The sequence below is a fragment of the Hyperolius riggenbachi genome, chromosome 2 (assembly GCF_040937935.1).
Source record: "Hyperolius riggenbachi isolate aHypRig1 chromosome 2, aHypRig1.pri, whole genome shotgun sequence".
NCBI classification, from domain to species: Eukaryota; Metazoa; Chordata; class Amphibia; order Anura; family Hyperoliidae; genus Hyperolius; species Hyperolius riggenbachi.
The window spans coordinates 143,545,935-143,559,413 of NC_090647.1; the positions used below are offsets into that span (position 1 = coordinate 143,545,935).

General features: G+C 42.3%; 1 protein-coding gene across 3 annotated transcripts in view; it reads left to right on the forward strand.

The window, feature by feature from the left end:
- DGKA (diacylglycerol kinase alpha) overlaps window positions 1-13,479 on the forward strand; it is a 245,608-nt gene that overhangs the window by 15,143 nt on the left and 216,986 nt on the right. The window lies entirely within an intron of this gene.

Genomic DNA, 13,479 nt, shown 5'->3' on the forward strand with positions numbered 1-13,479 from the left:
ATTCATCAATTTTTCAGCATTCAATTTGAATAGGCCCTTAAAGGGGTTCTTTCTCGAATGAGGAAAAAAATAAAAAGTGGTTTATGCATAAACTATTAAACATCCTTCTAAAATAGTGTAAAAAGTTTTAAAAAAATGAATGGTTTCATCAATACAACATGTAATGTAAATAGTGAAGGATGACGGACTGGGAAGCTAATCTATTTGTTAATAGTGTTTTTTTTTATTACTTTCATTTCACAACCATAACTGCTGCCTACCTAGTTTTCAGTGGTATAACCCACTTCTAGCAGGAATCGCTGTTATAGCCCTAATAGCTGAGCTTTGCTGAGCTCCTCAATGTGTGTTTACATGCTTGCCAGGCAACCACACAGACCCCAGTGCAGGGAGTCCTTTGTGCAAAGAGTCATAAGCTGCTGGGAGAATGAGCCAGAATCAGTCCCATCTACACCATATGATTCTTTGTCAGATTCGATTTCACCACTGAGGGGTTTTACCCCCTGACCACCAGAGCAATTTTCACCTTTCAGCGCTCCTTCCATTCATTCGTCTATAACTTTATTATTACTTATCCCAATGAAATGAACTATATCTTGTTTTTTTCGCCACCAATTAGGCTTTCTTTAGGTGGGACATTATGCCAAGAATTATTTTATTCTAAATGTGTTTTAATGGGGAAATAGGAAAAAATGTGGGAAAAAATTATTATTTTTCAGTTTTCGGCCATTATAGTTTTTAAATAAAGCATGCTACTGTAATTAAAACCCATGAAATATATTAACCCATTTGTCCCGGTTATAAAACCATTTCAATTATGTCCCTATCACAATGTTTGGCGACAATATTTTATTTGGAAATAAAGGTGCATTTTTTTCAGTTTTGCATCCATCCCTAATTACAAGCCCGCAGTTTATAAAGTAACAGTGTTATACCCTCTTGACATAAATATTTAAAAAGTTCAGTCCCTAAGGTAACTATTTATGTTTTTTTTTTTATTGTATTTTTTTTTTTTTTAATTACAAAAAATAAATAAAAATTGGGGAGTGTGGGAGGTAATGAGTTAATTTATTGTGTAATTGTAATGTTTGTATATGTAAAATGCTTTTAGGGTGTAGTTTACTATTTGGCCACAAGATGGCCACAGAGTGTTTGTTTACATGCGACCTGTAAGCGTCCGGAAGGACGCTTACAGGAAGCAGTAGGAGGCTGGGAGGCTCACAATGATCTCGCTGTTTCTGAAAAAAGCAGCAGATCATTGCGGGGGCTAGATCAACGAACGGGAATGGATTTTCCCGTTCATTGATCTCCGGGCGAGCGGGCGGCGGCGTGCACGAGCGGCGGGTGCGCGCCCACGAGCGGCGGGAGCGCAGACAGCGGCGGTAGCGCGGAAGGTACGGATTTCTCCGTCCCTGTTTTTTTAGGGGGGAAAAAAGGGACGGAGAAATCCGTACGCGTGGGGGTAAAGTGGTTAATATGATTCAATTCATTGATTCGATTTGATTCAATCTGACATGTCCGAATCATGATTCGACTCAAGTTAGATTGATTCAAATTGAATCAATTAATCGAATCATATTGAATCGAATCTGACAAAGAATCAAATGGTGTAGATGGGACTGATTCTGGCTCATTCTCCCAGCAGCTTATGACTCTTTGCACAAACAACTCCCTGCATCGGGGTCTGTGTGGTTGCCTGGCAACAATGTAAACACATATTGAGGAGCTCAGCATAGCTCAGCTGTTATAGCTATAACAGCGATTCCTGCTAGAAGTGGGTTATACCACTAAAAACTACGTAGACAGCAGTTATGGTTGTGAAATTAAAGTAAAAAAAAAACACCCTTAAAGAGAAACTCCAGTGAAAATAATGTAATAAAAAAAGTGCTTCATTTTTACCATAATTATGTATAAATGATTAAGTCAGTGTTTGCTCATTGTAAAATCTTTCCTCTCCCAGATTTACATTCTGACATTTATCACATGGTGACATTTTTACTGTGGGCAGGTTATGTAGCTGCTCCTAGCTGTTTTGGCTGTTACAGACAGCTGTAAACAGCCATTTCCTGTCTGTGAACATTGTTACATTGTGGCAGTTTGCCCAGAGTACCGCGGTACCAGAGCTTCTTGTGGGAGGGGTTTCATCACAAAATCAGTCATACAGCGCCCCCTGATGGTCTGTTTGCGAAATGCAATAGATTTGTCATGTAAAAGGGGGTATCAGTTACTGATTGGGATAAAGTTCAATTCTTGGTCGGAGTTTCTCTTTAACCACTTGCCGACCAGGGGATGTTACACTGATCGGTGCTGCGTGGGCTCTACAGCCCGCAGCACCGATCAGCAGTGCAACAGGGCGATCAGACTACCCCCCTTTTTTCCCCACTAGGGGGATGTCCTGCTGGGGGGGTCTGATCGCCGCCGGCTGCAGTTGCTTAGCGGGGGGGGGCTCTTCAAAGCCCCCCTCCGCAGCGCTTTCAGCCCTCTCGCCAGCTCCCTCCCTCTCCCTTCCCCTGTGTGCTGCGCAGGACGGATTTCCGTCCTGCGCATTGAAGGATAGGCTTCAGCCTATCATATGCCGGCGATCCCCGGCCAATCAGAGGCCGGGGATCGCCGATCTGCCTTACGGCGCTGCGCAGCAGCAGCGCCGTATGATGTAAACAGCGGGGATTTCTTCCCCGCCTGTTTACATTTTGCCGGCGAGCCGCCATCGGCGGCTCTCCGGCTGTTCACGGAGACACCCTCCGTGAACTGACATGGAAAGGCCGCTCGATCGAGCGGCCGTTTCCATGGTAACCCGCAGACGACCAGTTTACGCCAATCGGCGTTAGCTGGTCGTCAAGAGGTTAACAAATGGATTAGCCTCCCAGTCCGTCATCCGTCACTATTTACATTACATGTTGTATTGATGAAACCATTCATTTAAAAAAAAAACTTTTTACACTCTTTTAGAAGGATGTTTAATAGTTTATGCATAAACCACTTTTTATTGTTTTCCTCATTCGCGAAAGAACTACTTTAAAGTGAACCTGAACTGAGTACAATTATTTAAAATAAACACATGATGTACCTGCAAATGAATATTACTTACCATGCCGTCAGTTCCTCTCAAAAGTTCACCATTTTCTTCTTATAACAATTCCCTCCAGTTCTGACAAGATTTTGTCAAAACTGAAATATATAATTTGCTGTCAGTTATATATCAGTTGCTGTCAGTTATAACTGAAAGGACAACTAATGAGCAAGGTAATGTCCATGTTTCCGTATAGCTCAAGCGGGCGATATTACAGTTTAACAGTGTGCTGACCAGGAAACTGTTATGGAGTAATGGCCTTTTTCAAAATGGAGGACAGAGAATTCCATTGATCCTAGTGGACAAACTGGACACGGGAGAGTAGAAATAGATTGATGAGTAGAAATAGATTGATAAGTAGACTCTGCGGGAGCTAGATATGACGTGTGTATGATTATTTTGACTTTTAATTTTCAGATCAGGTTTGCTTTAACCACTTGATGACCCACCCTTTACCCCCCCTTAAGGACCAGCGTGGTTATTAGTGATCTGTGCTGGGTGGGCTCTACAGCCCCCAGCACAGATCAGGGTGCAGGCAGAGAGATCAGATTGCCCCCCTTTTTTCCCCCCTATGGGGATGATGTGCAGGGGGGGTCTGATGTCTGCTGCCTGCGTGTGGCTGGCGGGGGGGGGGGGCACCTCAAAGCCCCCCTCCGTGGCGAAATTCCCCCCTCCCTCTCCTACCTGTCCCCTACCCGGTGATCCGGGCTGCACAGGACGCTATCCGTCCTGTGCAGCCAGTGACAGGACGTCCCCTGTCACATGGCGGCGATCCCCGGCCGCTGATCGCCGATTATTTTCGCTTGTGTTTACATTTAGCCTGCGAGCCGCCATCGGCGGCCCGCAGGCTATTCACGGAGCCCCCCGCCGTGATTTGACAGGAAGCAGCCGCTCGTGCGAGCGGCTGCTTCCTGATTAATCAGCCTGCAGCTGGCGACGCAGTACTGCGTCGCTGGTCCTGCAGCTGCCACTTTGCCGACGCACGGTATAAGCGTGCGGTCGGCAAGTGGTTAAGCAGCCTCGGAGAACACCTGAACACACACTAGACCAGTGATGGCTAACCTTGGCACTCAAGTTGTGGTGGAAATACAAGTCCCATGAGGAATTGCAATACTCTGACAGCTCTAAGCATATCTCGGGGAGGCAGAGGCATGATGGGATTTATAGTTTTGTCACAGATGGAGTGCCAAGGTTAGCCATCACTGCACTAGACTCTTGGCCCTGCACGGCCACCTCAGCTGAGTAGCATCTGGCCTGTGTATGAGGCTTGATCCTGAATTCTGTCTACAGACTGAGTGTGCTGGTGCGTTTGAAGGACAAACAAAATCAATAGGTATAAATTGTAAACGTTATTTCTATATGTTTTATAGTCCAGTGACGTGTGGTAGGATTCTTCTTTAGTCCATAGTCATGGTTTGAGGTTATAGGTGAATAATACATTATCCTGGCATTCTGCTCTGCCCTTTAATTATTTCATTGTGTTCTAAGAAGATCACAGGATAAAATAGCCTGAAGTTTGCCCTTAACTTGCATGCGGACATGAGATGTTTCTTGTGCCATTTGACCATTTATGGTCAGATTGGGAAATAACTGGTTGTCTGCACTGGACACCCCTGAAGCAGCTTTTTTTAGCAACACCAATCGCCGCTGTGCTCTCAATAATTAAACTAGATCACATGTAGATAAGTTGTTCTTTTGGAGGTGCTGGTAGAATAGCACAGCCAGCGAGCATCAGAAACATCATCTCCATAAAGCAGGGAGAACATCTGGTGTCAGATAAACGAGAGCGATAAAAGCCACATTTAATATCATCAGTACATTTAACGATCAACAGCATGAACTTATTGAGCAAATAAATGCATTATGCTGATATCAGTTTCAAAAATAGCTCAGCCTTTATAAACAAAGACACCGAATTGTGGACAGTAATAAACGATATTTCATTCATTCAGGTTAGCGTGGCCCATTATAACCCTGGTACTGTGCTGCCATTCCGGATGACCATTGCCTCGGGAAACTAATTACATTTGAATTAGGGGTCCAGCTGGTGTCTGTAGAAATGACCAAAATCTGATGTCTGACCTTGGTTGATAAAAAATACACATAGGGCCCTTTTCCACTTGCAGCTTTTCGATACAATCTGTGGAACAGTAATTGCAGTACCCTTTTCCCCCCTTCAGTTTTTACATACAAGCCAACGCAGTGCATGCTGCATGTTGTGTTGGTGTGTAAGTTGGTTTTCTGGCAGGGAAGTGATTCAAGACTATTTGGTGCCTTTTTTTTTTCCTCCTGTCGGAAATCGCAATTGATACAGTACACCTGTCAGGTAAAATGAAAATTGTGGCGGAAACACATTCATGGAAATTGCATGAATTCTGATGCCTGAAAGATAAGCAGGACTGCCAGGCAACTGATATAGTAAAATAAATAAATATGGCAGCCTCCATATCCCTCACACTTCAGGTGTCCTTTAACCTCCTTAGCGGTAGTTCCGAGTCAGGCGGGGAGCCGCCGGGAGGCATATGCAGAGTCTTGGTGCAGCTGGCATTTGCCTCTCACCTTCCCCGGGATTCAGACGCTGGCAGCCATTCTCCTTCTGGTCCTCGGAGGCTCTCGATCCCTCTGGTGAGATCGCCATCTGTCATCATGACAACAGATACCGATCTCACTAGAGGGGTAGAGCCACCCAGTGGACAGAGAGAGAATTGCAGCACTGGACTCAGGGGAGGTGAGTAAGTGCAGGGGCTGCCGCAGATCTACAGTATCTAGCAGTATGATTTTCTCCTGCTTTTAGGGTCTAAAAGCTTGTGAAAAGGCCCTAATATCCAGAAGTAATCATACCGCTAGGGAGGTTAAGGTGGCATTATTTCTAGACTGTAGAGGGAAAAGTTAATAGTATGTGGAGAAGGTGTGTAAACACACCTGAGTTTTAAAGATAGGTAAGAATCTTGGAGACGGGCATCATTCATGTGACTGATGCTTGTATTGAAGATCCCTTGCCAGTTGCCACTGAGCACTGCAACCACTGCTTGCATGCTGACATTTGTACTGCACTCAGCCAGCGGTCAGAAGTGTGACGCTGGCACAGGAACCAACAAAATGGCCGAAACCAGAAAAGTACTGTGTTGTTTTTCATGAGGAAAACAAGTGTCGAAGCAGTTGTATAAATGAGCCTTTATGCTCCAGCTACAAACTTTTACTCAGGTGTGTGTGAGGTATTGATATGCAAATGATGAGTCATCCAAGTGACTATATAGATGCAATATGTAGCTAGTTAGTGAGGCTATAAAAAGAGGGAGATCTTATCTTACTTCAAATAACACAAATTCATGCAAATGTATTTGTAAAAATTATTTAGAACCTGATTGGTTGTTGAAGTGGCACTATTATTATTATTATCTTTACAGTATCAGGGACATTATAATTGAAATGTGAGTTTATTTTTTTAATCTTATCTACAATCTACAGTATATCTTATCTCTTGAACAGAATATACACCAACCTGACCTGTGCTGTGAATATTTACAGTACTTGCTTTTGTTAGGTCTACAGCACCAGGTTACATGACCAATGCTTCCTTTTACATTTCATGAATTTGCAAGTGACTTCATTCACAAATCGCTGTTATTCCAGTTTTGGGTGAAGCTATTCAGGCACATCTTGCAAGTCTGGCCAAGTCATTTAAGACAACCGAGTCGTTGACAAGCAACGGAAAAAGTTGCATAACAACATGAAACCCATGTTCTGACACCGCAGGGCAAATCCAAACACTCCTGCTGTACACGTCTTTCCAGCTCGGTGTGTAATAGCCTATACTTTAATAATCACCCTTCATTATTTAATATGTTATATCTATGAAAATTTGAGTTCGAAAAAAGTAAATGCTAATTCAATTTATTAATCAACTGTTGAAGGTGCACAACAATTAGTCAGGACAGTGCACATCTCACGCAGGGGAAATCATAATGCGTACAGGTATTGTATATATACAAAAAAGCTAATGAAGATATACCTCAGAGATACTGATCAACCATGTACCTTTTTGCATCAGCATATCACAGAATACATACAACAGCATAAAGAATATTGACCAGTACAGGGCCTAACAGTGGCCACCTCATTGGCAATAAAGAGGAAGTGTTGCCAAAATCTTAAAATTTAAAACACATACAAACAAGAAACACATACAAATAAGAAGTACATTTCGCCCAGAGTAAAATGAGAAATAAATTACTTTTCTCCCATGTTGCTGTCACTTACAGTAGGTAGTAGAAATCTGACATTACCGACAGGTTTTGGGCTACTCCACCTCCTCATGGGGGATTTTCAGCATGGCCTTTATTCTTTATAAAGACGTTCTCTGAAAATGATTAATGCAAAGATGCTGGCCAGCCTCCCTGCTCGCTGCACACTATTTTGGCAGTTGGACGGAGCAACTGCCATTCACTAAGTGCTTTTAAAAATAAAGAAAACCCTGAGAACCCCCCTATGAGAAGATGGCTGTAACGATCGGTGTAACACAGAGAGGGTCTGATTATTGGTGATCTGCAGTATCACCAAGAATACAGATATATACCCGATTATTGATGATCTGCAGTATCACCGATAATCAGATATATCGCTAACCTCTGGACACCGGAGAGATATGAGTGTTTTGGTGCAACCGTAAATACTTTGAGAGCAATACCTGGAGAACAGGTATCAGAACAGTAGGCTATTCTGACAAAGAGAACAAGTGCCTTCCAGTAACCTGAGAATCTCCCGAAGAGAGGAGCCAGGCCAGGAGATGGAAGGACCAGAGTGTTAGTGACACCAATAGGAGAGTGTCACTAATGATCTGTGAACTATCTCTAGGGTAGGGAGATAGCTCTCGAGGTCGGGCAAGCCAGGTCGGCAACACACGGACAGATAAGTACAAAGACAGGAGACAGATTCAGTAATCCTAAGACATGCAGAGTTTGGCAACAGAATATCAGATATAGCGAAGTACCAAATCAGTAATCAGAAGAGTGGTCAGGAAAGCAGAAGGTCATAACAGATAATAAACAATGCCTAGTCTTGGTGTGAGCTCCGTGATCATCAACACCCTGGAACTAGTCTGAAGTATAACAGAATGATAATACAATTCCCTAGTCTGGGTGTGAGGTCCGTGATCATCAACACCCTGGAACTAGTCTGAAGTATAACAGATTGGTAACACAAGTCCCTAATCTGGGTGTGAGGTCCTTGATCATCAACACCCTGGAACTAGTCTGAAGTATAACAGAATAGTAATACAAGTCCCTAATCTGGGTGTGAGGTCCTTGATCATCAACACCCTGGAACTAGTCTGGAGATAACAACTGGTAACACAGAATCTAACAAAAGGTCTGAGTGCTTCCACGTAGTGATCGCAACGGCAGACAACCAGTGAATGACCAGCACCCAGTATATATAGCACAGCGCTCTCCAGCGCCTCTCCTAAGTGCTGGACCAATGGGAACTGGTTGAATCGTCAGCTGACAGGCTTGGTCAGCTGACTCCCTTCTGGTTGTCATAAAAGTTCTGCCTCTCAGCGCGCGCGCGCGTCCTTCTGAACCTGTGTAGACTATCAGTCCCAGCCACACCAGCCATGTGTTGTGTACCACCCGCCGCGCTGGACGCGGAACCAGCCGCACCGCTATCAGGGCATGCGGCGGTTTCTCCGCGTTCCGCCATAATAGTAGATGTAGGCCTACACGTGCAAACCGCCGCGTTGGACGCGGAATCAGCCACCTTGTTCTGAGCACACGTGGCGGCTTTTCCCCGTTTTCTCACAGTGGCCAGCTTGTGTGACAGCAACATAGAAGAAAAGTAATTTATGGCTCATTTTACTCTGGGAGAAATGTACTTCTTATTTGTATGTGATTCTGGAGAGCACGCTGCCGGTAAGCCCACTAGTGGCCGTTCCATCCCTGCCACATACTAGTGCCAGTTTTTCTTTTGTATTTTCATACTTATTTGTATGTGTTTTAACTTTTAAGATTTTCGTGACAGTTCCTCTTAAGTAGCTAGTTATAGCATAACCAAAACCAAGGCTTGCATTTAGTAACTGCATCAAGGCTGGTCAACCTTAAAGAGAACCTGTACTGAGTAAAAATATTTAAAATAAACACATGAGGTAACTTCAAATGAACATTACATAGTTACCTTGACATCAGTTCCTCTCAGAAGCTCACCATTTTCTTCTGACAATTATCCCTTCCAGTTCTGACAATATTTTGTCAGATCTGAAATATATCAGTTGCTGTCAGTAAAATATCAGTTGCTGTCAGTTATAGCTGAGAGGAAAACTGATTTACCAGGTAATGTCCATGTTTCCCTATGGCTCAAGTGGGCGAACTTACAGTTTAACTGTGTGCTGACCAGAAAGCTGTTATGGGTAATGGCCATTTGCAAAATGGAGGACGGAAAATCCCCTTGATCACAGTGAACAAACAGGACGCAGACAGGAGAAAGACGCTGAGAAGTAGACTACATGGAAGATAAGAAAGACTTGTGTATGCTTATTTTGACTTTAAATTTTCAGTTCAGGTTTTCTTTAAGGGAGTCCTTTGAATCTACCCAGTCTGACCATATTCTACCAAACTTAGCAGGGCACCTACGATGCATATAAAGTACTTTTTCAAACTGTACCACCTCATTAATAAGAAAGACCCAGTGAGAAATCTGAGGTTGTTCTGAAAAGAACCATTTAAGAATAATTGTCTTACTAGCAAGGAACAAGGTTTTATCTGTAATAAAGCTGGCCATCGATTTCGTCCATAAGTCCAAAGATACAACGTTTAGGCTCCAGGGGCTCAAAAAACAATATGAGACAACACAGAAGATGCAGAAAACCCCCATCCTGTGTACCACACTTAAGGTACGTACACACGTCCAACTTTTTCGAACAACTTGTCGTCCGACTTGTCATTTGAACGACAAGTTGGACATGTGTATGCGGTGTCGAGCGACTGATAACAGCCGGTTTGCTTGATCCGCTCAGCGGATCTGTTGGACCAACTGTTGTTCAAACGACTGTTAGGTGCGTACAAGTGTACAAACGACTTTTGAGTCGTTTGTCCAACTAATAGCTGTTCAAACAACAAGTCGTTTGATCAGTCATTTAATGTAGTGCATTTTTCTATTCAGTCCATTGCTCTTTATCAACTTGGTTAAACGACATGTAAATTAGATAAATTAGTATATCAGCCACTTTGTTGATCAGTGTGTACATGACGTCTGAACGACTTGTTGTTGTTTGAACTACAAGCTGTCCGGACGACAAGTTGTTCAAATAAGTTGAACGTGTGTACACACCTTTAGGGAAATAAGCTTTATTACGCAGATATTTAGCTTTCAGTGAAACAGGTGTCCAATGGCAGGTTTAATTCTTAAAACGGAAGCCTAGAATATGGTTGCTACAGGAAGCAACTGTTGTTTTCTTCCCACAGTAAATAAGACTGTTCAGGAGTTGAACATTATTTCTGATGTTGTGTTGGGGAGCAGAGGTGGTAGACTTTTATTTGAATAGTGATTTCTTAGACAAGTTAATGATTCACAAAGTCAAAATTGGGGGAAGTTAGTTCTTGAAGAGGAACCATTGTCTTTGTTCAGGAAAATTACCGTACATATTTATGTAAATTACAATTTATAGAGTGCAGAGCAGGTTTTTCTTTTTTTACTGTAAATAAGCACACTGGTCCTTGCTGTGATCTCTGAACTTCAAAGTATTTGAATTCATGTAGGCCTCGATACATCATTGTCTTTGCGATAGCTTTTTCCAGTTCGTTAAATTACTGAATTCTAAGTTTATAGCTTTCTAGTTGTATTCATCAAGGTTTTTTCACATTCGGTGTGAATTCGATAACAATGCGGTAACCATTTGGTAACGTGTCGATGTTTCCATTTTACAGCGGTAATTTAATACAACCCTGACACTGCCTGTGTTCTCATACAAGATGATTCAAGAGAAATGCAGATGTCCTGTTATAGCAAATACATTCATTCTCTTGCAAATGTATGTAGTTCTAGACCTTATTCTTGCCCTTCTGTGCCTTCGAATTACTCTCAGCTGATACCTAACCACTTCAAATGGCTCCATCTTCTCTGTGATCTGACAGGAATAACGACAGCAATGATCTGACAGGAATAACGACAGAGCAGTGAAGGAGATAACTAATCCTAAATGTAACGTTAAACCACGCCCACTTTCATTTTCATGAATTGCACTTTCTTCCGTTTTACTGCATCATTACCGAATGATTACCGAATGCTCGCTAACACCTGTAGATAACTTTGATGAATCCTAAAATCAACTTATCGAGTTTGGTATTTTACCGAGCTGTCGGTAATTGATTCGATAAGTCTTGATGAAACGAGGCTGTAGTCCTTTAAAAATACTTTTTTTCTGGGGTTTTGTTAAGTGTCATTGGGAAATCATGGGTCAGTCTTCACTGCCAAGTGCCTTGACAGGCATTTTCTAAAGCTATCCTGTGTCACACCCTGGGGGCTTTTTATTTTGCTTTGAGGGATGGTGTCAATCCAGGAACTTTTTGCTCTTCCCCTTCTCACTCAGCAGAATTCAATCTTTCTGCGTTAAATAGATAACTGAACATGGCCCACTGAGGTTAGAGCACAGTGCAACCAGGCACATGTGTCTTACAGTGTCATAATGCAGAGACCAGTTTTGCATAAAAAATGAACCATTGCATTGCTCACTGTTATCAGTTTTGTTATCATTATGTAAGAAATTGCTATTGTTTTAGCCTACATCTCCTGGAGACTTGAGGGTTGCGGTTTATTTTTCGGTTTTCTTTTAAGTTATTTTTTTATTATGTAGTGTTGTATTATCATATTGCTGTTTAGCTGTTGTTGCGGTTTACATCGCTAACAAACTTAAAGGGCCACTATCGCGAAAAATGTTAAAGCGTAAAATGAATGTGTATGCATATGTATAAAATGTACTTCTTTCAGAATAAAATGCTCTGCAAATTACTTTTATCCTGTCTGCATGCTAGTGAGTTGGGAGGCCGGCTGACATCCTTATATAGATACTTTACATAGAGTGCTTTTCTAAAGAATAGAGGAAATACTGAGAATCCCTGTGAGGAGATGGACTAGTGTAAAATCTGTCAGATTCTTTCTGCCTACTGAAAACAACAGCAACATTGGAGAAAAGTAATTTATGGTGGATTTATAAATATGTATTTTTTATTTTACAATTTTCACAATATTGGTCCTTTAAGCGCTTACCAAACCATATTGTACGCCTTCCAAAAATCTTTTCCTATGGGCAAGTCCCTCCAACCAAAATGTTTTGGATTACATCAATTAGGCCTAGAGGCCTTGTTGTTCTTTCTTTCTTTTTTTCCCTGTGCATGGCCTTGATAACTCTGCAATATTTGCACTACAATCTGTTGTTGCTGTACCCTGTTTTGCATCTGATTGCATTGGTGTATCTGTGAGTACAGGTCTTATCATTAGCCTGAAGAGGTGCTTTGGTATCTTGGAAAAATAGAAATAAGTGAGAACTGTGTATGGTTACTACTAATATGTAATGCTAGGTACACATGATGAGATTTTCTGGCAGATTATTTCCAACCTGTCCAATCTGATTTTCGATCGGTTTTCCATTCACTTCTATAGAAAATTGATTGGAAAATCAATCAGATCGGACATGTTGGTAATAATCAGTCTAACATTAAATCTGTCAGAAAATCTCATCATGTGTACCTAGCATAAGAGAAGAGAAGCGTTTGATTGCCGTAGGTGGTACATTTGTCAGTATCTGATGTGCAGCTATGTACAGGCTTTAGATTCGGCTCATCCTCCCCTCTGCCGAGCTGTCATGACAGTTCACTCTCTGCCAGGATCCGCTACAACATATAGAGTCCCAGTTCGGAACTCAACTAACCAGCAGTCTTAACCAACGAGCAGTACTCACAGTGGTGGAGGCCAACTTCTTAGGCTGTCTGTGGGCTCTGCTGTTCCCAGATTGGGTTCCATGGCTGCCCCAAGGTTATTATACTTTCAATTACTGTATTTCAACATTTTATACAGAGTTCATGGTATGTATATAGAGTGGGGTATAGTTCTGTATTAGCTAGGCCTATTTTTAACATTCCGTCCCAAGCAACCTGAAAGCACACTTATACAGCATCAGCCGCTCCCTGTCTGTGCCGGATAACCAAGACTCTACTTTACATGCTGCACTGTACCACTGTACGTTGCAGTAATGGGCATTATAAATCCCAGCTTGGTTTTTATTTCATTACAGCAATGAACAGAGGTGTACTTCCTTTTCTTTTTGCACCTTAGTTCTTTGGTTTGGGTCACATGATCTTTAAAACTAACCAGTGAGAAAGTGTAAAAAAATCCGGCCCCCTTATTAGAGGGAGGGGTGAGTGCAA